This window comes from Pan troglodytes, chromosome X (assembly GCF_028858775.2).
Source record: "Pan troglodytes isolate AG18354 chromosome X, NHGRI_mPanTro3-v2.0_pri, whole genome shotgun sequence".
NCBI lineage: Eukaryota > Metazoa > Chordata > Mammalia > Primates > Hominidae > Pan > Pan troglodytes.
Genome location: NC_072421.2, coordinates 71,910,055 through 71,933,194, shown reverse-complemented (window position 1 = coordinate 71,933,194; position 23,140 = coordinate 71,910,055). Strand labels below are relative to the sequence as shown.

Here is a 23,140-nt window from a genome sequence, read left to right as displayed (position 1 = left end):
GAGAAGTGGAAAATCAAGGTCGTCCACCATAAGTATGAGACCAAATATCCTAGTTTGTTCATTTTTAAAAATTATTTCTTTATTTCCCCCCACCCCCACCCCACTGGGTTAGCTCAAATGGCCAGTCTTCAAGCTCTGAAATTCTTTCTTCTGCTTGGTCTAGTCTAGTCTAATGATAAATCTTTCAATTGCATTTTGATATTCTTTAAGTAAGTTTTTCAATTCCAGAAGCTCTGATTGATTTCTTTTTAAGGTGCTTATCTCTTCCTTCGTTTCCTGGATCGTGTTAGTAGTTTCTTTTTGTTGATTTTCAATCTCGTCTTGAACATCTTCTTTGAGTTTTCTTGCAATCCATGGTTTGAATTCTTTAGCTGACATTTCTGAGTTTCCATTTTAGTTGGGGGCCATTGTTGGAGAGCTAGTGTGATCTTCTGGTGGTGACACAACATTCACATTTTTCATGGTGCCAGAATTCTTGTGTGGGTTCTTTCTCCTTTGGAGATAACTGGCATTTCTAATTTTTGTAATTATTTTCCTATAGATACAATTCCCCCCCTTTCAATCTGTATATTATTGTTTTTTCTTCTTCTTTCCCTTTCTCCTCCTTGACAGAGGATGTGACTATAGGGTATGTTGGAGAGGGTCTTTTGGCTTTACTTCCATATTGCTACATAATTCTGTCAGCAGGTTTCATATTGGGCTGTGTAGTTCAACCTACATGCTGGTATATGGTGTTAAAGCAAACTAAATATGGCCTGAGAAGGACTCTGTACTTCTATATTTGAGTCCTTGTGGATGAACTGTAACCTAGCTTAATAGGCAGACAAAATGGAAAACCTAACTTAGTAGTATGCACTTGTAACAATAGCTAAGCCTTAGCCAATCCTAGCGGCCATACTTTAACCATTCATATACTGCTGAGTGTTCAAACTATGTTCAAAGAAGGCATACATTGAGCTGTAACCAATCCAGCTGTTCTGTACCTCACTTCCAATTTCTGTATGTCATGTCCCTTTTTTTGTCTATAAATCTTCCACTGTGTGGCTGCACTGGAGTCTTTGTGAATCTGCTGTGATTCTAGGGGCTGCCCAATTCACAAATTGTTCATTGCTAAATTAAACTTTTAAAAATATAATTCAACTGAAGTTTTTCTTTTATCAATGGTTTTATGGTTCAGAGCTAGTGGTTGTACAACAGATGGATATGTAACTGATCTTTGTTTACTGTGAGGTGCTCTGTGTTGTTTCAGCTAATGGGCTGAAGCATGAAGTTCTCTGTGACATGTGCTTCCTGTTCTGTGGGGGTAGGGGAACACAGCTAGGCAGAGCTGGAACTTCTGGCTTACCCTCAAATACTCCTATGTCAAGTGCAGGCACCAGCCCTAATGGAGGTGGCTAGGAGTATGAGGAGCTCCTAATGAAATGTGCTGAAGTTTTTGTGTGGGACTGTGGGGCGCTGCACAAGCCCCTTGTCGTAAAGAGACAAGAATATGAACTGTTGCCTTATCACAACCCGGTTCCAGAGCTCATGACTCTTAGATGAGTCACACACTGTAGTCTGTCTCTGGGCCACAGTGTGGCTGAGAGCCTCGGGGACTGCTTAATTCGTGACTCTCCATGGGAGTGGTTTTGGGGCAGAACTTCATCACTCAGCCTAATTAATATAAATAGCTTCACAGCTTCCCTGTTCTCCAATGTGATATCATTACTTCTTTGTGTAAAAGGGGGTGAGTCTGCCTTTGGGTCTGTGTGTTGGTTATGGCGATATCAGCTGGTTGTGTCAGTTGGACCTCAGGCTCTGAGGGAAGTGGTCAGATGTCAGCAGAATTTGAATGGGGTAGGTAGTTCTCTAACTCCCCAGCCCCTAGATTGCTGGCTGAACATCATGTATGAGTCCTGATGGAGCTAGGTTGGGGTGGGGGGTGGGGTTCCTCAGGTGCTGGTCGTGATGGTAAGGGGCAGTCTGGTCCCTGGGTCACTGGCTGAACTCTTAGGTAGGGTTAGGCAGAGCACTTAGGCAGTGAGAGCCCAAGGGAAGATCACAGGCTTGTGGGGGTAAGGATTTTAGTAGGGCTCTGGACCACAGATGAAATAGTCATGTAGGGACTGAGTAGGTACACTGGAAGCCAGAAGGCATCAAACCCCATTTGGGAGGGTGCCCTGGTGGTGGTGGGTCACGCAGGAAGCATTCTGGCTGCCTCTGCAGGGTAGCTGCTGGTATGCTGGAGGCTTGCATAAGGGCTCAGGCTTTTTGTTTCCTCCCCAGCCTGGGGGCAGTAAGGGTGGGGACTGTGGTGGCTGGCAACCACACCTCTCAGTTGCCTCAGGGAGCTCCACCCCAGAAAAATGCAGAGCCACAGCTGATCAGAGTGATCATGTCTGGGCTGGGCAGCTACCCTATGGGCCCCAGCAGTGTGGGGCCCAAGCAGTTAAGGGCAAGGGGAGCCTGCTTGCCGAAGAGCAGGGCGAGAGATGGTTCTTGTGTAAATAAGTCTGTCCTCTTTCTACATAGGGTAGATGCACAGGTGCTATGTGCTGGAGGTGTCAGTGAAAGCAATCAGGCTCTTCGTTCCCTCCCTAGCCTGTGGGCAGCAAGGGCTGGGCAGCAAGGGCGGGTACCCTGGCCCCAGCAATGGAAGAAGGCCTGTGAGTTTCTTCTGGGAGCTCCACCCCAGAGAAATGCTGAGCCAAGACTGGCCCGAGTGCTCAGGAGATGGTGGAATGGCTGCGCTGCAGGCCCCATTTGGGAGGCCCTGTCAGGTGAGGAGCTGCAGAGATGGGGCCTGCAGTCCGTCTGCTTTTCATCACTGTGGATGCAATCTCTATCCTAGGGGCATGTGAAAGAGCCCGTCCTTCCTTGTTGGCAGGTCTATGCAAGCTGGTGCCTGGATGCTCAGTGATCCAAGGTCCTTGGGGCTTCACATGACCTTGAGTGACGGCTCTGCCCAGACTCCAGGTGTTTCTTTGTGTCAGTCTGGAGGCCTGAGGGGTTGGGAGGATCTCCCATTCCTAGGATTGCAAAGGTCAATGGAGGAATTGTGGGTCCCTGGGGCTCTTCCTCACTCACCCTTTCCCTGTGGTAGTGAGCTTCCACTGCCTCTGCGCCAGTTCCAGGTGGGTGGCTGCTCTGCTTCATTCCTCTCTGTTCTCCATGGGTCCCGTTGCTTCTGTTACGAGTCCCAATGCGTTCTCGTGGATGATCCATTTGAAGAACTAGTGTTTACTAGCCATTCTGTTTCTTCTTCATGAGAGCAGAGCGCACTACCTGCTTCTAGTCAGCCATCTTTATTCTCTACTATTATATCCCACTTTTATTATTTTTGATATGAATACATATACTTTTTTATTGTGGTAAAAAGCATATAACATAAAATTTACCATTTTATTCATTTTTAAGTGTAGAGTTCAGTACTGTTAAGTATATTCACTTTTTCGTGAAATAAATATAAAGGCATAAATTTTAAATTTAATGTTTTGTTCTACTTATTCACTGAGTTGAATTATTATCTGAATTAGTTTTATCATTGATTCTTTGAAATTTTCCAGATATACTATTATTATTAACCACATTTATATCTGTATTTCTTCTGTCTTCCCTGATTGCATTTGAATAATACCTCTAATATAATGTTAAATTAGAGCAGAAATAGTGGGCATTTTTGTCTTGATCTTATTGAAAATGCTTTTAGTATTTCTCCATTCAATTAGACACTGGATTTAGGACTAAGGTATGAGTATTTTATTATGTTAAAAATATCGCTTATTTCTTACTATCTTGGATGTCTTTTTACATTTAACATGGATGGGCGTTTTCTCCAATTGTTTTTGCCGTATCTGTGGGGATAGTAATAATTTTCCTCTTAGATCTATTAATATTGTTTATGATATAAATGAATTTCCTAATATTAAATCTACCTTGAAATTTTGCTATAAATCCGATTTGCTAATGATGTATTATTTTCTTCACATCTTGTTAGATTCTGTTTACAAGTATCTTATTTAGTTTTTTTGCATCGACTTTTCTGACTGACATTGGTCTACAATTGTTTTAATACTGTCCTTATCTAGCTTAAGTGTGTGTTATACTTGGTACATGAAAGGAGTTACAATATTTTTCTTCTTTTTCAAGAAGAAGTTTGATGTTTTGGTAGAAGTCTCATGTGAAACAACTGCACTGGTTGCTTTTTTTTGTGAACTAGTTTCTTAATAACTTTATTTCTTCTATGAAATTGTTCTGTTTAAACATTTTAACTCTAATGGATTCAATTTTGGCAGTCTGTATTTTATTAAAAGATTATTTATCTTCTCCAGGCTTTCAAATTTATTTGCATAGAGGTCTAAAAAATATTGTAATTTTATTATTATTTTTTGTTTCAATAGTTATTTCCTCCTGAATATTTCTTGGTTTGTTAGTGCATTCTCCTACTTCTCCTGAACAAATTATCTAGTGATTTGTCAATTTTCTTAATCTTTTCAACAAACCAGGAATTTTGTTTATTAGTTTAATTAATTTATTTTAAAGGTCTCCTACCTTACTGATTTCTGCTTTATTATTTCCCTTTGCTTATTTTGATTTACTTTATTGTCCTTTTATTCAGTTTTTGATGCTTGGAATTTAATTAATATATTTTCAATCTTTGCTTTTTTATTGATTAAAGTGTTTAGTTCAATGAATTTTCCTCTGAGCACTGCTTTACATACATCCCATAGATGCTGATATGTAGTGGGTTTTTTGTTATTATAATTTATTAGCTTCTGTCATTGTAGTTTGCATTTCCCCTTGCACACACTAAACTTGTTTAATGGGATGTTTTAAATTTCCAGGTGGAAGAATCTTTCTGGGTGTTTTTGTTTTGTTTTTGTTAGTAATATCTTGTTTTATTGCATTATCACCTGTATTGTTTATAATATTTATATTTTATAAAATTGCAGATTATTTTGCTGATCAATTGATCAATATTTGTAAATGGATCATGAGCCCATATACTACTCTAATACTCATGCAAATATTCTCTATTAGGAGCATGTATAGTTTAATATATATCCCTAACATTTACCCTAAGGATTATGTTGTCTATCTCTTTTCTCTCCTTAGTCATTTTTTCCCCTAATTGATCTGTCATGAACTGAGAGTGATGTATTAAGGTCTCCAATTATTAACATATTCTATCTATATTATTGACTCTTATTAGGTTTTACTTTATCAAGGTGGTTGCTGTTTTTGATGCATAGACATTCATAAGTTATATACCTTGATTGTTAATTGTGGCTTATAGCATTTAAGATTGATATTTGTTATGATTAATGCCTTTGGGCTTGAATTCTACTTTGTCTGATATCAGGTAACTATTACTACTTTCATTTTGCTTCAATTTGTCTACTGTTTTCTTGTTCATTACTGTATTTTTAGCCTTCTAAAACACTTCTTTCACGTATGTTTCTTGCATATAATATATGATTGGATCTTATTTTATAAGTCAAGTTGTAGAGCTTTGTATTTTAGAAAGGTAAGCCTATTTACATTTATTGATATGACTTGTAGATTTAGATACAAATCTGTTATTTTATACTATGGCTAATTTGATGTATTTGCTATGTTTGTCTCTATGAAAGCTGTAGCCTGTGTTTTTAAATATATATGTTTTCATATTTGGAAGGTTTTTCTTTTTGTCCTAATGATTAATTTTATATTTATGCCTTTCTTAATGCCTTAGTACTCTGTTTCTCATTTAAACTTTAGGAATTTTGTCTGTTTCTTTTTTAAAACTTTTAATGCCGATTTATTGCCTCTAATACAAAGAGCTTTTTCTACTTTCTTCTTTTTCCCATCTTAGTGCATTATTTCCACTTTGCCACAATATATAAGATCTGTACATTAGTTTTATCACTGTTTATGCCTTGGTTTTATTCTTTTATATATATATATATATATATATACACACACACATGCACACATGTTATATAAAATATATATACACACACACAAAATATTGAAATAGTCTCCATAGTGTATGAAATATATTTTTTGAACTTTATTGAGATATAATTGACAAATGAAATTGTGTAAATTTAAGGTTTCAATTTGATGATTAGATATATGTATATGTTGTGAGATGATTTCTGCACCCAAGTTAGTTACCATTCTGTCACCTCACTCAGTTAACATATTTGTGTGTGTGTGGTATGAACATTTAAGGACTACTTTCTTAGCACATTTCAAGGGTGTATAGTCACCATACTGTACATTTGATCTCCAGAATTTATTCATCTTATAACTAAAAGTGTGTGCCCTTTGACCGACATCTCCCAATTTCCCTCACACCCAGCCCCTAGTAATCACCGTTCTACACTGTTTCTCTGAGTTCCATTATTTTAGATTCCAAATATAAGTGAGATCATACCGCATTTGTCTTTCCCTGTCTGACATCTCTCACCTTGCATAATGCCCTCGAGACTTATCCATGTTGTCACAAATGGCAGGATTTCATTCTTGTTTATGGCTGATTAATATCCCATTTTGTATATGTAGCCAAAACATGGAAACAATCTAAATGTCTGTTGACAGATGAATGGATAAGTAATTGTAACAATTACTGTCAACAGACACAGGTTGTTTCCTTGTCTTGGCTATTGTGAATAATGCTGCAATAAACATGGGAATGCAGATATCCCTTTGAGCTACTGATTTTGTCCAATAAATATATACCCAGAAGTGGGATTGCTGGATAATATGGTAGTTCTATTTTCATTTTTTTTAGGAAGCTCCATACTGTTTTCCTTAATGGTTGTGCCAGTTTATGTTCCAATCAACCATGCACAAGAATTCCATTTTATTCAGATTTTGCCAAAAATAGTTATATCTTGTCTTTTTAATAAAAACCATCCTGACAGGTGTGAGGCAATAGCTCATTATGGTTTTGATTTGCATTTTCCTGATGAATAGGGTTGTTGAGCACCTTTTCATATACCTGTTGGCCATTTGTATGTCTTCCTTAGAAAATGTCTATTGAGGTAATATGACCATTTAAAAATCAGATTATTGATTTTTTTTTTTGCCATTGAGTTGTAGGAGTTACTTATGTTATAAGCATATTAACCCCTTATTAGATATAAGGTTTGAAAATATCCTCTTCTATTCTGTCAGTAGTCTTTTCATTTTTTTGAATGTTTCCCTTGCTGTGCAGAATCTTTTAGAGTTTGATGTATTCTCATTTATTTGTGTTCTTGTTGCTTGTGCTTTTGGTGTCATATCCAAAAAATTATTGCCAAAATTAATGCCATGAAGGTTCCCCCCATGTTTGATTCCAGTAGTTTCATAGTTTTAAGTCTTATGTTTAAGCCTTTAATACATTCCAAGTTAATTTTTGTGAGGAGTGTAAAATAGGGATCCCGTTTTATTTTATTTTTGCATGTGTATATCCAGCTGTCCTTAAACCATTTATTGAAGAGACTGTCCTTTTCTAATTGTGTATTCCTGGAAACTTAAACTTAACTCAGATATTAGTTGATATGGTTAGTCTATTTCTGGGCTTTCAGTTCTGTTGCATTGGTGTAGGTATCTGTTTTTATGCCTGTGCTACATTGTTTGGATTTCTATAGCTTTGCAAAATAGTTTAAAATCAGTAAGTGCAATGCCTCCACCTTTGCTGTTCTTTCTCAATATGCATTAGCTATTTGGGATCTTTATAATTCCGTATACATTTTAGGATTGTTTTTTCTATTTCTGTAAAAAATGTCACTCAGATTTTGATAGAGATTGCATTTAATCTGCAGGTTGCTTTGGGTAGTATGGACATTTTAACAATATTAATTTTTCTGATCCATGATCATGGGATATGTTTCCATTTATTTGTGACTTCTTCCATTTCTTTCATTAATGAATGTTTTATGCTTTTCATTATGCAAATTGTTTGCCTTCTTGATTAAATTTATTCCTAGCCTTTTAATATTGATTTTGATGCTATTTTAAGTGGGATTGTTTTATTTATTTTTCTGATAGTTTGTTGTTAGTGTATAGGCAATTCTAATTTTTGAATGTTGATTTTGTATCCTGTATCTGTATTAAATTTGTTGTTAATTCTAAAAGTTTTTGGTGGAGTCTTATAGTGTTTTTATATATAAGACCTGACATCTTCAAACAGAGCAATTTTACTTTCCTTTCCTATTTGGCTATATTTTTTCTAATTGATACATAATAGTTGTAGTATTTGGGAGGTACATGTGATATTTTGATACATGCAAAAGTGTGTAATGATTAAATCAGGGTGATTGGTATATCCATGGCCTCAAATATTTATCTTTTTTTTACAGTTGAGAATATTCTAATTCTTCTTTTCTAGCTATTTTGAACTATACAATAAATTGTTAACTAGAGTCACCCTACTGTACTATTGAATGCTGTATCTTATTTCTTCTATTTAATTGTGTTTTTGTACTTATTAACCAACCTTTCTTCACTGCTCCCTCCCCCTATGCTTGCCTGACTCTGGAAGCCATCAGTCAACTCTCTGCCTCCATGAGATCCTTTTTTTTTTTTAGCTCCTACATATGAATGAGAACATATGCTATTTGTCTTTCTGTGCCTAGCTTATTTCACTCAATATAATGACCTCTTATTCCAAGTTGCTGAAAATAATAATTTTATTCTTTTAGAGGGATGAATAATATTTCACTGTATATGTACCACATTTTCTTTATCCATTCATCCATTGATGAATACATAAGTTGATTCCATACATTGGCTATTGTGAGTAGTGCCACAATAAACATGGAAGTACAAATAGTTATTTGATATACTGATTTCCTTTCCTTTGGATAAATACCCAGTACTTGGATTGCTGTATCATATGCAAAAAACTAAAAGTTTTACTTTTAGTTTTTTGAGAAGTCTGCATATTGTTTTCCATAATGGCTGTACTATTTACGCTCCTACCAACAGTGTATAAGAGTTCCCTTTACTCATCATCCTTGCCAGCATTGCTAATTTTTGTCTTTCTGATAATAGCTATTTTTTTTTTTTGAGACTGAGTTTCACTCTTGTTACCCAGACTGGAGTGCAATGGTGCAATCTCGGCTCACCACAACCTCCACCTCCCAGGTTCAAGCAATTCTCCTGCCTCAGCCTTCTGAGTAGCTGGGATTACAGGCATACACCACCACGCCAGGCTAATTTTTTGTAGTTTTAGTAGAGACGGGGTTTCTCCATGTTGGTCAGGCTGGTCTCGAAGTCCCGACCTCAGGTGATCCGCCCACCTCGGCCTCCCAAAGTGCTGAGATTACAGACGTGAGCCACTGCTCCCAGCCTTGATAATAGCTATTCTAATTAAGGTGAGATGATGTCTTATTATGCTTTTAATTTGCATGTTCCTGATGATTATTGATGTTGAGCATTTTTTTCATATACCTGTTGGCCATTTGTATGTCTTCTTTCAAGAAATGTCAAAATCCTTTGCCCACTTCTTAATGGGATTATTTGTTTTTGTTTTGTTTTGTTTTGTTTTTTGTTTGCTGTTGAGTTATTTAGGTTCCTTGTATATTTTGAATGTTAGCCCCTTGTCAGATGAATAGTTTGCAAATATTTTCTCCCATTCAACAGGTTGTCTATCCACTCTGTTGATTGTTTCCTTTGCTGTGCTGAAGCTTTTTAGTTTAATATAGTCCCATTTGTCTATTTTTATTTTTGTTACCTGTGCTTTTGAGGTCTTAGTAATAAAATCTTTGCCTAGACAAATATCTGAAGCGTTTCTTCTAGGTTTTCTTCTAGTATTTCTATAGTTTGGGGTCTTTCATTTAAGTCTTTAATTCATTTTGAGTTGATTTTTGTATATGAGAGAGAGGAGTTTAGTTTCATTCTTTTCTGTGGATATTTAGTTTCTTCAGCATCATTTATTGAAGAGAGTGTTATTTACCCAATGTATGTTCTTGACAACTTTGACAAAAATCAGTTGGCTGTAAATATATGAGTTTATTTCTGGGTTCTCTTTTTTGTTTCATTGGTAGTTGTGTTTGTTTTTATACCAATACCATGCTGTTTTGGTTAATATAGCCTTGTAATATATTTTAAGTCTGGTAGCATGATGCCTCCAGCTTTGTTCTTTTAATTCAGGATCGCTTTGGCCATTTGAGATCTTTTTTGGTTTCATACAAATTTTAGAATTCTTTTTCTCTATTTCTGTGAAAAAATGTCACTGGTATTTTGATAGGGATTGCATTGAATCTATAATTACTTTTTGATTCATGAGCATAGGATATCTTTCCATTTGTATCCTGTTTAATTTCTTTTACCAGTGTTTTTTAGTTTGTCTTGTAGAGGTCGTTCATCTTCTTGGTTAAATTTATTCCTAAGTATTTTTTTTCATCTATTGCAAGTCGTTTTCTTGATTTTTTTTTCAACTAGATTGTTATTGGTGTGTCAAAATGCTACTGACTTATGTAGGTTGATTTTGTATCTAGAAATGTTACTATACTTATTATCACATCTAAGAGTTTTTGGTGGAGTCTTTAAATTTGTATAAATATAAGATCATGTAATCTGCAAAGATGGACAATTTGACTTCCTCTTTTCCAATTTGTATGACTTTTATTTCTTTCTCTTGCCTGATTACTTTGGCTAGGACTTCCAGGACTATGTTGAATAGGAGTGCTGAAAGTGCGCATCCTTATCTAATTCCAGTTTATAGATAAAAGGCTTTCAGCTTTTCCCCATTTGGTATAATGATAGCTGTGGACTTGTCATATATGCCTTTATTATGTTGAGGTATGTTTCTTCCATGCCTAGTTTGCTGCATGTTTTTATCATGAAGGGATGTAGAATATTATCAAATGCTTTTTCTGTTTCTATTTAGATGATCATGTGTTTTTGTCTGTAATTCTATTGATGTGAATATCATGTTTATTGATTTGCATATCTCAAACCAATCTTTCATCCAATGAATGAATTCTATTTGATCATAATGAATTAGCTTTTTGCCATGCTGTTGGATTTGGTTTGCAAGCATTTTGCTAAGTATTTCTATGTTTATATTCATTCAGGGATATTGGCCTGTAGTTTTCTTTTTTTCATTGTGTCTTTGCCAGATTTTGGTTTCAGGGTAATGCTGCCCTTCAGAGAATTAGTTAGGGAAGAGTCCTTCCTATTCTGTATTTTGGAATAGTTTCAGTAGAATTGGTACCAGCTCTTCTCTGTGTGTCTGGTGGAATTTGGCTGTGAGTCCATCTGGTTCAGGGCTTTTTTTGGTTAGTAGGTTTTTTTAATTACTGATTCAATTTGAGAACTTGATATTGGTCTGTTCAGGATTTCAATTTCTTCCTGATTCAGTCTTGGGAGATTTTGTGTCTTCAGGAATTTATTTATTTCCTCTAGGTTTTCTAGGTTGTGTGCATAGAGGTGTTCATAGTTTCTGAGTATCTTTTATATTTCTGTGGGGTAGGTTATAATGCCAGCCTTGTCATTTCTGATTATGCTTATTTGAATCTTCTCTCTTTTTCCTTTGTTAGTCTAGCTAATGGTGTTTATCCTTTTAAAGAGGAAACTTTTAGTTTTGTTGATCTTTTGTATGAATTTTTGGGTCTCAATTTCCTTCAATTCTGCTCTGATTTTAGTTATTTCTTTTCTTCTGCTAGCTTTGGAGGTAGTTTGTTCTTGTTTTTTTAGTTCCTCTGGAAACTAGAGGTTAGTTTATCAAAACTAGAGTTTCAGTTTAGCTAAAGTTTTGATGTTAGATAGTTGATTTGAGATTTTTTTTTAGTTTCTCTATAGGTTACTGGGATACAGATGGTATTTGGTTACATGTGTAAATTCTTTAATGGTGCTTTGTGAGATTTTGGTGCACTCATCTCCCAAGCAGTATACAACACACTCTATCTGTAGTCTTTTATCCCTTGCCCCTCTCCCACCCTTCCCCGCAAGTCCCCAAAGTCCATTGTATCATTCTTATGCCTTTGCATCAGATTGATTTTTTTATGAGGTATTTATCTCTTCCTTCATTTTTCTGGACTGCTTTAGAAGTTTCTTTATGTTGATTTTCAACTTTGTCTTAGATCTCATTGAGCTTCTTTGCATTCCATACTTTGAATTCTTTATCTGTCATTTCTGAGTGTCCATTTTGGTAGGGACCATTGCTGAAGAGCTAGTGAAGTTCTTTGGTTGCATCACTACATTCAGATTTTTGATGGTGCCAGCATTTTTTTTCTGCTCATAAAATATTTACTAAGGTATACTTTAGGGAATATAGTAAGTATAAAATTTAGGATCACAATATAAAGCAATTTCAAATCCTCTCAAAGGTCAAAACTCTGCAGATGTAAAACTGCTGTGGAGACATTAAAAGCAGTTCGACTAGTACAGAAGTGGATTTTCATGAACATTTACAACTAGAGCATATGAATACCTTTCAAGTGCAAAAACATACCACATTACACTAATGCAGCAACAATACATTCATTATTGTTCTCATTAGCCATTAGTAGTCAACTTGCATAAAACACCAGAAAAAAGCACAGTGGAGTTCACAAAGTGGTCAAAAAAATGAACCTGTCCTTGCAACACACACATTGTAATGGAAGAAGAGATGTTAAAAGAGTATATGCACACTATAGAAGCTGTGTTCATTCCAAGGATCTCAAGTGTCATTTCCTTTTCTGTAAAATCAAATTACATGAACCAGGCACAATTAATATTTGGGAGGCAGTGTGTAGCTAAAATTTCATTTAACTGGTTATTCAATTATTTTTTAAATCTCCATGAATCTTTTCTGTCCTGAGGTAGTTGCAAAATAAATCATAACTTGGATATCATCTAGAGCTGGGGCTTTGACTTTTTACTCATTAAAACTAGTTGTTACAAGAACTACCTTTAGATATTTAAAAGACAGTTGAGAAATGGGCCTCTTACTACACACAAAGATGATGGCTATGTGGGAAAGAGAATTAGCTGCTTCAGAACATGAGAGATACTGTACACCATTCCACCCTCCCCACCCATTTTAGATTCTTTATTGTCCAAAAACCCACCATGAACAACCCAGTGAAAGCAGACAGATCATCATCCTTTGCTGTAGCCAGGGAAGAAAAGGTCTAGTAGAGTCTGCAGAATCTCATGGGGAATTATGACATAATTCTGGCCAAGATCATGCCAGCAAGCAGGGCAGGAGAAAACCTATGCCTTAAAGGAGCACTGTTGGCAATTTTTACAGACATTGTGGAAGCGCTCAGTTGTCACAGGCTGGTAAACTAGCTTCTGGCAGCAAACACACATAAAAGATTGTTCCAATTTTTTCAGAAAATTTGGTCCTTCCACAAGATACGCAAGCACTTCATCCCACAGCTTCTGGTTTTGACAGTCTTCTCTGATGAGATGTTGCTGTTGAGGAGTTAGTTGAAAAGCCTCAATTGCTCCTGCTGAATCTGATGCTTTGTATACTTTGGAGGCACTTAGACATTTGAAATCGGCCTTTTTGTGGTTCCACTGGCCTGCTTCTTTGACTGTCCTGTAGTCTTCTTCCTTTCTTTATCTGAAGGGTAACCTGCTGGATACTGTAAATGTAGACATAATCTCCTTGACCATTCTATTCCTTCAGAGGTCCAAGGAGCAGGTTCAACATCATCTCTTCTTAAAAGATAGTGCCAAATCAAGAGTCCATGGCTTGATGAAATCTCTGGCCAGTATTTCACTACCTTATAAATGCCATCATATCTGTTGCCTTCTTCAGGAGCATATTTGCTGATCTTCCTCCCTTTAAAACTGCATATCACTCTGACTGGCTTACCAGCTCTCCAATTCCAAGACTCTGCTCCAATTTTATCACCCAATGTAGCATCACAGTTTAGGGCCAATGCCCTGTTTGTGTTTGTTAATGTTTGATCAGCTGAAAGTGTGCCAATTCTTTTATTACCAGCAAGCTTTTTACCACCACTTCCAGTGTACAAGAACTCATCACCTCGGTCAACTTTATCCACAAATCCACCAACCAAGACAAGAGAATAAACTCCATCATTACTTCGACCATGAAGTCCACCAACATGGGGTCTGTGAACACCTACTTCACTCACCTGAACTCTAAATCTCCAAGTTGATCCAACAGGAATAGGTCCATAATGATTAGAAGAGACAATAGTGCATTCTGTCATATGACCAACACAAGCCATTCTCCTGCACCAGTCTCTCTGGCTTTCAGTACTAGCGGATGGCATCTTTGCTTTCTTTTCACTCATCTCGAGTCTTTCACCAGCCTTTACAACTTAACTGGAATCAGTTTTACAGGAAGAACAATACCAGTATTCCTCTTCTGGGACTTTATCCAAAGGTGTATTCAAGCAGTAAATATGATAAGCCACATTACATTCATCACATAGAAGCTGCATGTTGGGTTCATGTTTCCCACCATATACATGAAAGAAGCAAGAATGGCATTTCTTATCTGGGTCTCCACCACACAGGTCACATTCAGAGTTATTTCTCCTTAAAAACTTTACATCTGCAAACGAAAGAGGATAGGCTCCAGGTTTCTCAGTCTTGAAGATTTCATCTACAGATATTATTTTGCACTCATTTAATGCCCCTTCAGAACCCCCCCACACCCAGGAAAATTTTCACACGAAGTTCATTTTTGGTCCTGGAGATTGCCTTCAATGTGGTAATTTCTGCATCAAACAGAATCCTCTTTGTCTAGAACTTTCTACATTATAATTAACCATTACCACATCACCAACATTTAGTTCCTTTCATTTCAAAATGGTTCTAGCTCATGGTCTAAGGTTCTTGCCATTCATTTCTAGAGTACCACTTTCTGGGTATTCATCATACTGGATATGGTAAATAACGTCTTCATCGGCAGCGACAGAGTCTGAATTAGATGTAGAGAGTACATTGTCCAATTTATTTATGTTCTCTTTGATTTATGATGTATATTTCCATTAGTCCTTTTACAAGAACTACCATTCTTCAGTGGAGTTTTGCCACGTGACTGTCCATCAGAAGCTCTAGCAACACTACGTATGTGTGCTTGAAACCAAGCACCAAGGCCAACATCTCTGGCATCCACCAATTCATTTACCTTATATAGTCCAAAGCTAGGATCAATAAGATGGGCACGAGCTGATGCAGGTGGCTGACTGGAAGGTCCCACCCTTGGAGCTTTCTTTGCTTTAGGTAGACTATCAGAACAGGGTTTAGCCTCAATCTGTGTAGATGTTCCAGGAAGATGATTAGGGTCTGGGCAAACTAGCAGCTGAATTATATCATTCAGTCCAACATCCTAGTCAAATAAGGCATATCCATTTTCAAACTGCTTGCCCCGGTAGAAGAGGTGCTGGCACTCGGGCCGCACGTTGAACAGCACCCACATCTGCTCCGCAGCTCCTCAATCATGGCTTTGTGAGACACGTCCTCTGTGGTGCACGTCTTGGAGCCGTGATGGGAACCTGGATCCACATCTTGGCGTTGGGAGAGGAGCCGGTCCCATTTGTCTCCCGCTGCGCTCGAGGCGCCACGCCCCGCCCGGTCCACGCCGCTTCCCCTGCGGCTACGGCCCTCCGCGGCAGGCGGGCGAGCGCACGCACTGTACCGACCCGGACTGACGCCGGGCCCGACAGGCGGTGGCAACTCTCATCCCGCTTGCCAGGCCGCCAAGCTGAGAGATAACCGGAACCACTCTGAGTCCCTGCTGCAGCCACCGCCTCAAAAATAGGAAGAGGCCATGCTTGTGCCTTGCGGAGTGTTTACTTATAGAGCTGAATCTCCCTCATGGAGGTCAGGGTGCCAACCAGATCTCTGGTGCCAGCAAGTTTACACTGGTTCTTTCTCACCCAGAGACGCTTGAACCTCTAATTTTTATAATTATTTTTTGTTCAGGTAGGATTTTTTTTCTTTTTTACCCTCTGATATTTTTTATTCTTTTCCTTTCTCTTTTTCCCCCTCCCTAGGGGGTGTGACTGTAGAAAATGCTGGGTAAGGTCTTTGGGCTTTTCTTCTATAGCCTTATGCACTCTGCCATCAGGTTCTATATTGGGCTGTACAGTTTAACCTACAAGCCAGAACATGCTGCTTACGGGCAAGAGCCAGCTGTGGTCAACATGGATGAGTATATACTTCATCCTTATTTACTGAAAGAAGTTCTCTGTTCCCTCAGGCAATGGACTGATTCATGGAGTGCTCAGTGGTCTAAGTTCTCTGCTCAGCCCCAGGGGGATGGGGGCCAATATAGGCGGGGCTTGACTGGGCAGGTCTGCCCAAAGTTCTCCTAATGGCAGGCAGAAGCACCAGTACTGAGGGAGAATCTAGTGGGTGGCCAACAAGCACTTAGAGCTGTGCCTGGGTGTGGAGTTGGGAAACCTCAGACCCAAGTTCTCCGGATGAGGATGGGTGCTGACCGAAATTCTTAATCCAGAAGTGTGGGTACTTCAGATTCCTGGAGATCTGCCTCAGGGTGGAGCAGAGAGGCCTCCGCTCCACCAAGATCTCTGCACAGCAGGGGTGGAGTGACTCAGGCTGCTGAACCAGGCAAGCAGATACTTTTGAATGCCTGGAGATGTGCCTGGGTGTGAAGCAGAGAGGGCCTCCCTGCACATGGATCTCTGCACAGAAAGGGTGGGGCAACTCAGGCTACCAATCTGGACAAGAAGATCCTTGAATGCCTGGAGATATACCTTGGCGTGGAGCAGAGGGGGGCGTCCCTGCACCAGGATCTCTGCACAGAAAGTATGGAGTGGGTCAGGTTGCTGATCCAGGTGAGCAGGTGCTCTGAATGCCTAGAGATCTTCTTGTGTGTGGAATGGAGAGAGTCTTACTTCACCATGATTTATGCCCAGGAAGAATAGGGTGGCTCAGGCTGCTGAACCAGGTGAACATGTGCTCCAAATGCCTGGAGATCTGCCTGTGCATGAATTGGAGAGAGCCCCCCATACTATGATCTCTGCATAGGAAGTGTGGAGCAACTCAGGCTGCTAGTCCAGGTGAGCAGGTGCTCCAAATGCCTGGAGATCTGCCTATGTGTGGAGCTTAGAGGATTCCACTGTGCCACAATCTATGCACAAGAAGAGTGTGGCAGCTGAAGCTACTGATCCAGACAAGGAGATTCTCCAAATACTTGGAGATCTACCTGTGTATGGAGCTTAGAGGGCCCTACTGCACCATGATCTATGTCTATGTCCATGAAGGGTGGGACAGCTCAGGCTGCTGCTCCAAATACCTGGATTTCTTCCTGAGGGTGGGGCAGAGAGGGTCCTGTTGTACCGTAATCTCAGAGGAGTAGGCTGGGGCACCCAGCAGTAACACATGCAGACCAGTTCCAGGTTGCCAACCTGGGCCTAGCTGCAAGTCTTGTTGCCCAGGAGAAACCACAGCTGTAGCCGCTCTCCTCCTCTCCTAAGGCTGCTACAGGGGAGAGCACCATTCCAGTGCCTACTGCTGAGGCACTTTCCTCAGTTCTGGCTTTGGAGGCCTGTACCCCACTCCAGAGCAGGTGTTCCAATCTTTGGCCTGAGACTAAAAGGCCTGCATGACCATGCAGCTGCATCACCAAAGAATGGATGACTTTGTATGTACCCAGATTAAAAATGGCATCCTGTTCTTAGTACAGGGTCTAAGAAAATGTCGGCAGCTTTTCCTGGTGTCTTTCCCTCACAATATTTCCAAGCCTGTCTCCAAGTTAGCACCAGGGCTTGGGAGAAACAGTATGCTCAGTAGGCCTGGGTTGCTCAGGTCCCCAGTGGAAAGGCGAGTCACAGAGGGCAACTCTCTTCCTCTTTCACATACTCGGGCTTCACTCACTTTTGTCAGCTGGACACCATCATGGAGGCTGTTTGCCCATGTTCTCCTCTCTTGGATCTTGTGTGTCCTTCACAATTCTAGTAGATTCCTATTTTCCTTCTTGAATTAAAGCTCACAGGGTTTATCTTTATGCACTATTTTGCTATTTCCAAGTGGCTAAATTATGCTAAAAGCCTCTAATCTGCCATCTTGGAAAGAAAAATCTGTGATTTCTTTTAAAGGCCCCTTGATTCCTCTAAACCATGGTTTCCTTGTCAGCATAATGGAGTCAATATCATTAGCTCTGCCTACCTCTTTTCGGTGACCAAATAATGTAAGGAACATACAAGTCCCAGTTTGAGGTATTCTTAGAACAGTAAAGTTCTGGTTAGCCCTTCTGAATGTTTGTCAATTGTGTTTATTTTTTCAAAAAGCCTACTTTTAGTTTCATTACTTTTTTGTTTTAGTATCAATTTAATTTATTTCTGCTCTGATCTTTATCGTGTCTTCTACTAATTTTGAGTTTAGTTTATTCTTGCTTTTCTAGTTCTTTAGGTGCATTGTTAGGTTTTTTTCTTTGAAATCTCTTCACTCTTTTGATGTAGGCATTTATTGCTCTAAACTTCCCTTTTAGTACTACTGCTTTTGCTGTATTCCATAGATTTTGCTATGTTGTGTTTCCATTTTCATTTGTTTCAAGAGAATGCTAACTTTGACGTTTCTTTGTTTATTTACCCACTGGATGAACTGTCCGTTACTGAGATTGGGCTGTTAATGTCTCCTATTATTATTTTGTTGTATTTCTCCCTTTAAATTTATTGTTTGTTTTATATAATTGGGTGCTCCAGTGTTAGCTGTATATATATTTACAATTCATATGTCCTCTTGTTGAATTGATTTATTTATCATTTAACCTTCATTTCTATTTATAGTTTTTGACTTGAAGTCTCTTTTATCTAAGTACAGCTACTCATGTTCCTTTTTGGTTTCCATATGCATGGAATATCTGTTTCCATCGCTTCATTTTCAGTCTTTATGTGTCTTTTTAGGTGAAGTGAGTTTCCTATAAGCAGCATATCATTGAGTCTTGTTTCTCTAGCTGTTTGGCCACTCTGTCTTTTATTGGAGAATTTAGTCCATTTACATTCAAAGTTATTTTTGATATGTAAAGTCCTACTAATACCAGCTTGTTCCTTGTTTTCTGGTTGTATTGTAACTCTCTCTTTCTTACTGTTTCCCTTTCAGGAAAAGTTATTTTACCTGATGGTATGTTTTAATTTTTTCCTTTTTATTTTTTAGTGTATCTATAGCAAGTTTCTGCTTTGTGGTTACCATAGTACTTAAAAAATGTCTTATGGATGTAGCAAGTTATTTTAAACAGATGAGAACTTAATTTTAATTACAGACAAAAGAATAGAAAGAAGCAAACAAAGGAAAACTGAAAACAACTCTGTACTCTAACTTCATCCTTATCACATTTTGGCTTTTTATTGTCTCAATCTACATCTAGTATTTACATTTTCCAGTGAATTTTTTGTCTTTGAGTGTTTTCTTTTGCATGTTACCATTCTTTTCTTTTCTTTTTAAAATTGTATGTTAAGTTCTGGGATACATGTGCAGAATATGCAGGTTTGTTACGTAGGTATCGTGGTGGTTTGCTGCACCCATCAACCTGTCATCTACATTAGGTATTTCTCTTAATGCTATCCCACCCCCTAGCTCCACACCCCCCGACAGGCTGCAGTGTGTGATGTTCCCCTCCCTGTGTCCATGTGTTCTCATTGTTCAACTCCCATTTATGAATGAGAATGTGCAGTGTTCGGTTTTCTGTTCCTGTGTTGTTTTGCCAAGAATGATGGTTTCCAGCTTCATCCATGTCCGTGCAAAGTACATGAACTCATCCTTTTTTATGGCTGCATAGTATTCCGTGGTGTATATGTGCCACATTTTCTGTATCCAGTCTATCATTGATGGGCATTTGAATTACTTACTGTTTTATCTTTGAGTTTGTTGAGTTTCCTTAGATGTGCTGTTTTGAATTGTTCATCTAAAAGCTCACACCGGGGGGTGGAGCCAAGATGGCTGAATAGGAACAGCTCCCAGTGTGAGCGACACAGAAGACGGGTGATTTCTGCATTTCCAACTGAGGTACCGGGTTAATGTCACTGGGGAGTGCCGGACAGTGGGTGCAGGACAGTGGGCCAAAGCATGCGTGAGCCAAAGCAGGGCGAGTCATCGCCTCACCCGGAAAACGCAAGGGGTCAGGGAATTCCCTTTCCTAGTCAAAAAAAGCGGTGACAGACGGCACCTGGAAAATCGGGTCACTCCCACCCTAATACTGCGCTTTTCCAACAGGCTTAACAAATGGCACACCAGGAGATTATATCCCGCATCTGGCTTGGAGGGTCCTATGCCCATGGAGCCTCGCTCATTGCTAGCACAGCAGTCTGAGATCAAACTGCAAGGTGGCAGCGAGGCTGGGGGAGGGGTGCCCGCCATTGCCGAGGCTTGAGTAGGTAAACAAATGGCCAGGAAGCTCAAGCTGGGTGGAGCCCACCACAGCTCAAGAGGCCTGCCTGCCTCTGTAGGCTCCACCTCTGGGGGCAGGGCACAGACAAACAAAAGGCAGCAGAAATCCTGCAGACCTAAATGTCCCTGTCTGACAGCTTTGAAGGGAGTAGTGGTTCTCCCAGCATGCAGCTTGAGATCTGAGAACAGGCAGACTGCCTCCTCAAGTGGGTCCCTGACCCCCAAGTAGCCTAACTGGGAGACACCCCCCAGTAGGGGTGGACTGACACCTCACATGGCCGGGTACTCCTCTGAGACAAAACTTCCAGAGGAATGATCAGGCAGCAGCATTTGCGGTTCACCAATATCTGCTGTTCTGCAGCCACCACTGCTGATACCCAGGCAAACAGGGTCTGGAGTGGACCTCCAGCAAACTCCAACAGGCCTGCAGCTGAGGATCCTGACTGTTAGAAGGAAAACTAACAAACAGAAAGGACATACACACCAAAAACGCATCTGTACATCACCATCATAAAAGACCAAAGGTAGATAAAACCACAAAGATGGGGAAAAAACAGAGCAGAAAAACCGGAAACTCTGAAAATCAGAGTGCCTCTCCTCCTGCAAAGGAACGCAGCTCCTCACCAGCAATGGAACAAAGCTGGACGGAGAATGACTTTGATGAGTTGAGAGAAGAAGGCTTCAGAAGATCAAACTACTCTGAGGTAAAGGAGGAAGTTTGAACCAATGGCAAAGAAGTTAAAAACCTTGAAAAAAAATTAGATTAATGGATAACTAGAATAACCAATGCAGAGAAGTCCTTAAAGGACCTGATGGAGCTGAAAGCCATGGCACGAGAACTATGTGACGAATGCACAAGCCTCAGTAGCCGAGGCAATCAACTGGAAGAAAGGGTATCAGCAATGGAAGATGAAATGAATGAAATGAAGCGAGAAGTTTAGAGAAAAAAGACTAAAAAGAAATGAACAAAGCCTCCAAGAAATATGGGACTATGTGAAAAGACCAAATCTACGTCTGATTGGTGTACCTGAACGTGATGGGGAGAATGGAACCAAGTTGGAAAACACTCTGCAGGATATTATCCAGGAGAACTTCCCCAATCTAGCAAGGCAGGCCAACATTCAAATTCAGGAAATACAGAGAACACCACAAAGATACTCCTCAAGAAGAGCAACTCCAAGACACATAATTATCAGATTCATCAAAGTTGAAATGAAGGAAAAAATGTTAAGGGCAGCCAGAGAGAAAGGTCGGGTTACCCACAAAGGGAAGCCCATCAGACTAACAGCTGATCTGTTGGCAGAAACTCTACAAGCCAGAAGAGTGTGGGGGCCAATATTCAACATTCTTTTATTTATTTATTTATTTATTTATTTTTTATAGTATTTATTGATCATTCTTGGGTGTCTCTCGGGAATTTGGCAGGGTCATAGGACAATAGTGGAGGGAAGGTCAGCAGATAAACATGTGAACAAGGGTCTCTGTTTTTCCTAGGCAGAGGACCCTGCAGCCTTCCGCTGTGTTTGTGTCCCTGGGTACTTGAGATTAGGGAGTGGTGATGACTCTTAACGAGCATGCTGCCTTCAAGCATCTGTTTAACAAAGCACATCTTGCACCGCCCTTAATCCATTTAACCCTGAGTGGACACAGCACATGTTTCAGAGAGCATGGGGTTGGGGGTAAGGTTATAGATTAACAGCATCCCAAAGCAGAAGAATTTTTCTTAGTACAGAACAAAATGGAGTCTCCCATGTCTACTTCTTTCCACACAGACACAGTAACAATCCGATCTCTCTTTCTTTTCCCCACATTTCCCCCTTTTCTATTCGACAAAACTGCCATCGTCATCATGGCCCATTCTCAATGAGCTGTTGGGTACACCTCCCAGATGGGGTGGTGGCCAGGCAGAGGGGCTCCTCACTTCCCAGATGGGGCGGCCGGGCAGAGGCATCCCCCACCTCCCAGACGGGGCGGCTGGCAGGGTGGGGGCTGCCGTCCACCTCCCTCCCGGACGGGGCGGCTGGCCAGGCAGGGGCTGCCCCCCACCTCCCTCCCAGACGGGGCGGCTGGCCGGGTGGGGGATGCCCCCCACCCCCTCCCGGATGGGGTGGCTGGCCGGGTGGGGGCTGCCCCCCACCTCCCTCCCGGACGGGGTGGCTGGCCAGGCGGGGGCTGCCCCCAACCTCCCAGACGGGGCGGCTGCTGGGGGGAGATGCTCCTCACTTCCCAGATGGGGCGGCTGCTGGGCGGAGGGGCTCCTCACTTCTCAGATGGGGCGGCCAGGCAGAGACGCTCCTCACCTCCCAGATGGGGTGGCGGTCGGGCAGAGACACTCCTCAGTTCCCAGACGGGGTTGCAGCCGGGCAGAGGCGCTCCTCACATCCCAGACGGGGCGGCAGCACAGAGGCGCTCCCCACATCTCAGACGATGGGTGGCCAGGCAGAGACGCTCCTCACTTCCTAGTTGGGATGGCGGCTGGGAAGAGGTGCTCCTCACTTCCCAGACTGGGCGGCCGGCAGAGGGGCTCCTCACATCCCAGATGATGGGCGGCCAGGCAGAGACGCTCCTCACTTCCCAGACGGGGTGGCGGCCAGGCAGAGGCTGCAATCTCGGCACTTTGGGAGGCCAAGGCAGGCAGCTGGGAGGTGGAGGTTGTAGCGAGCCGCGATCACGCCACTGCACTGCGGCCTGGGCAACATTGAGCACTGAGTGAGCGAGACTACGTCTGCAATCCCAGCACCTCGGGAGGCCGAGGCTGGCAGATCACTCGGGGTCAGGAGCTGGAGACCAGCCCGGCCAACAGGGCAAAACCCCATCTCCACCAAAAACATACGAAAACCAGTCAGACGTGGCAGCGCGCACCTGC

General features: G+C 40.7%; 1 pseudogene; it reads right to left on the bottom strand.

Annotated features, from left to right (window-relative positions):
• Positions 1-12,978: 12,978 nt before the first annotated feature.
• LOC107971009 (E3 ubiquitin-protein ligase UHRF2-like) lies at positions 12,979-15,431 on the bottom strand (annotated as a pseudogene).
• Between the last annotated feature and the right edge of the window lie 7,709 nt (positions 15,432-23,140).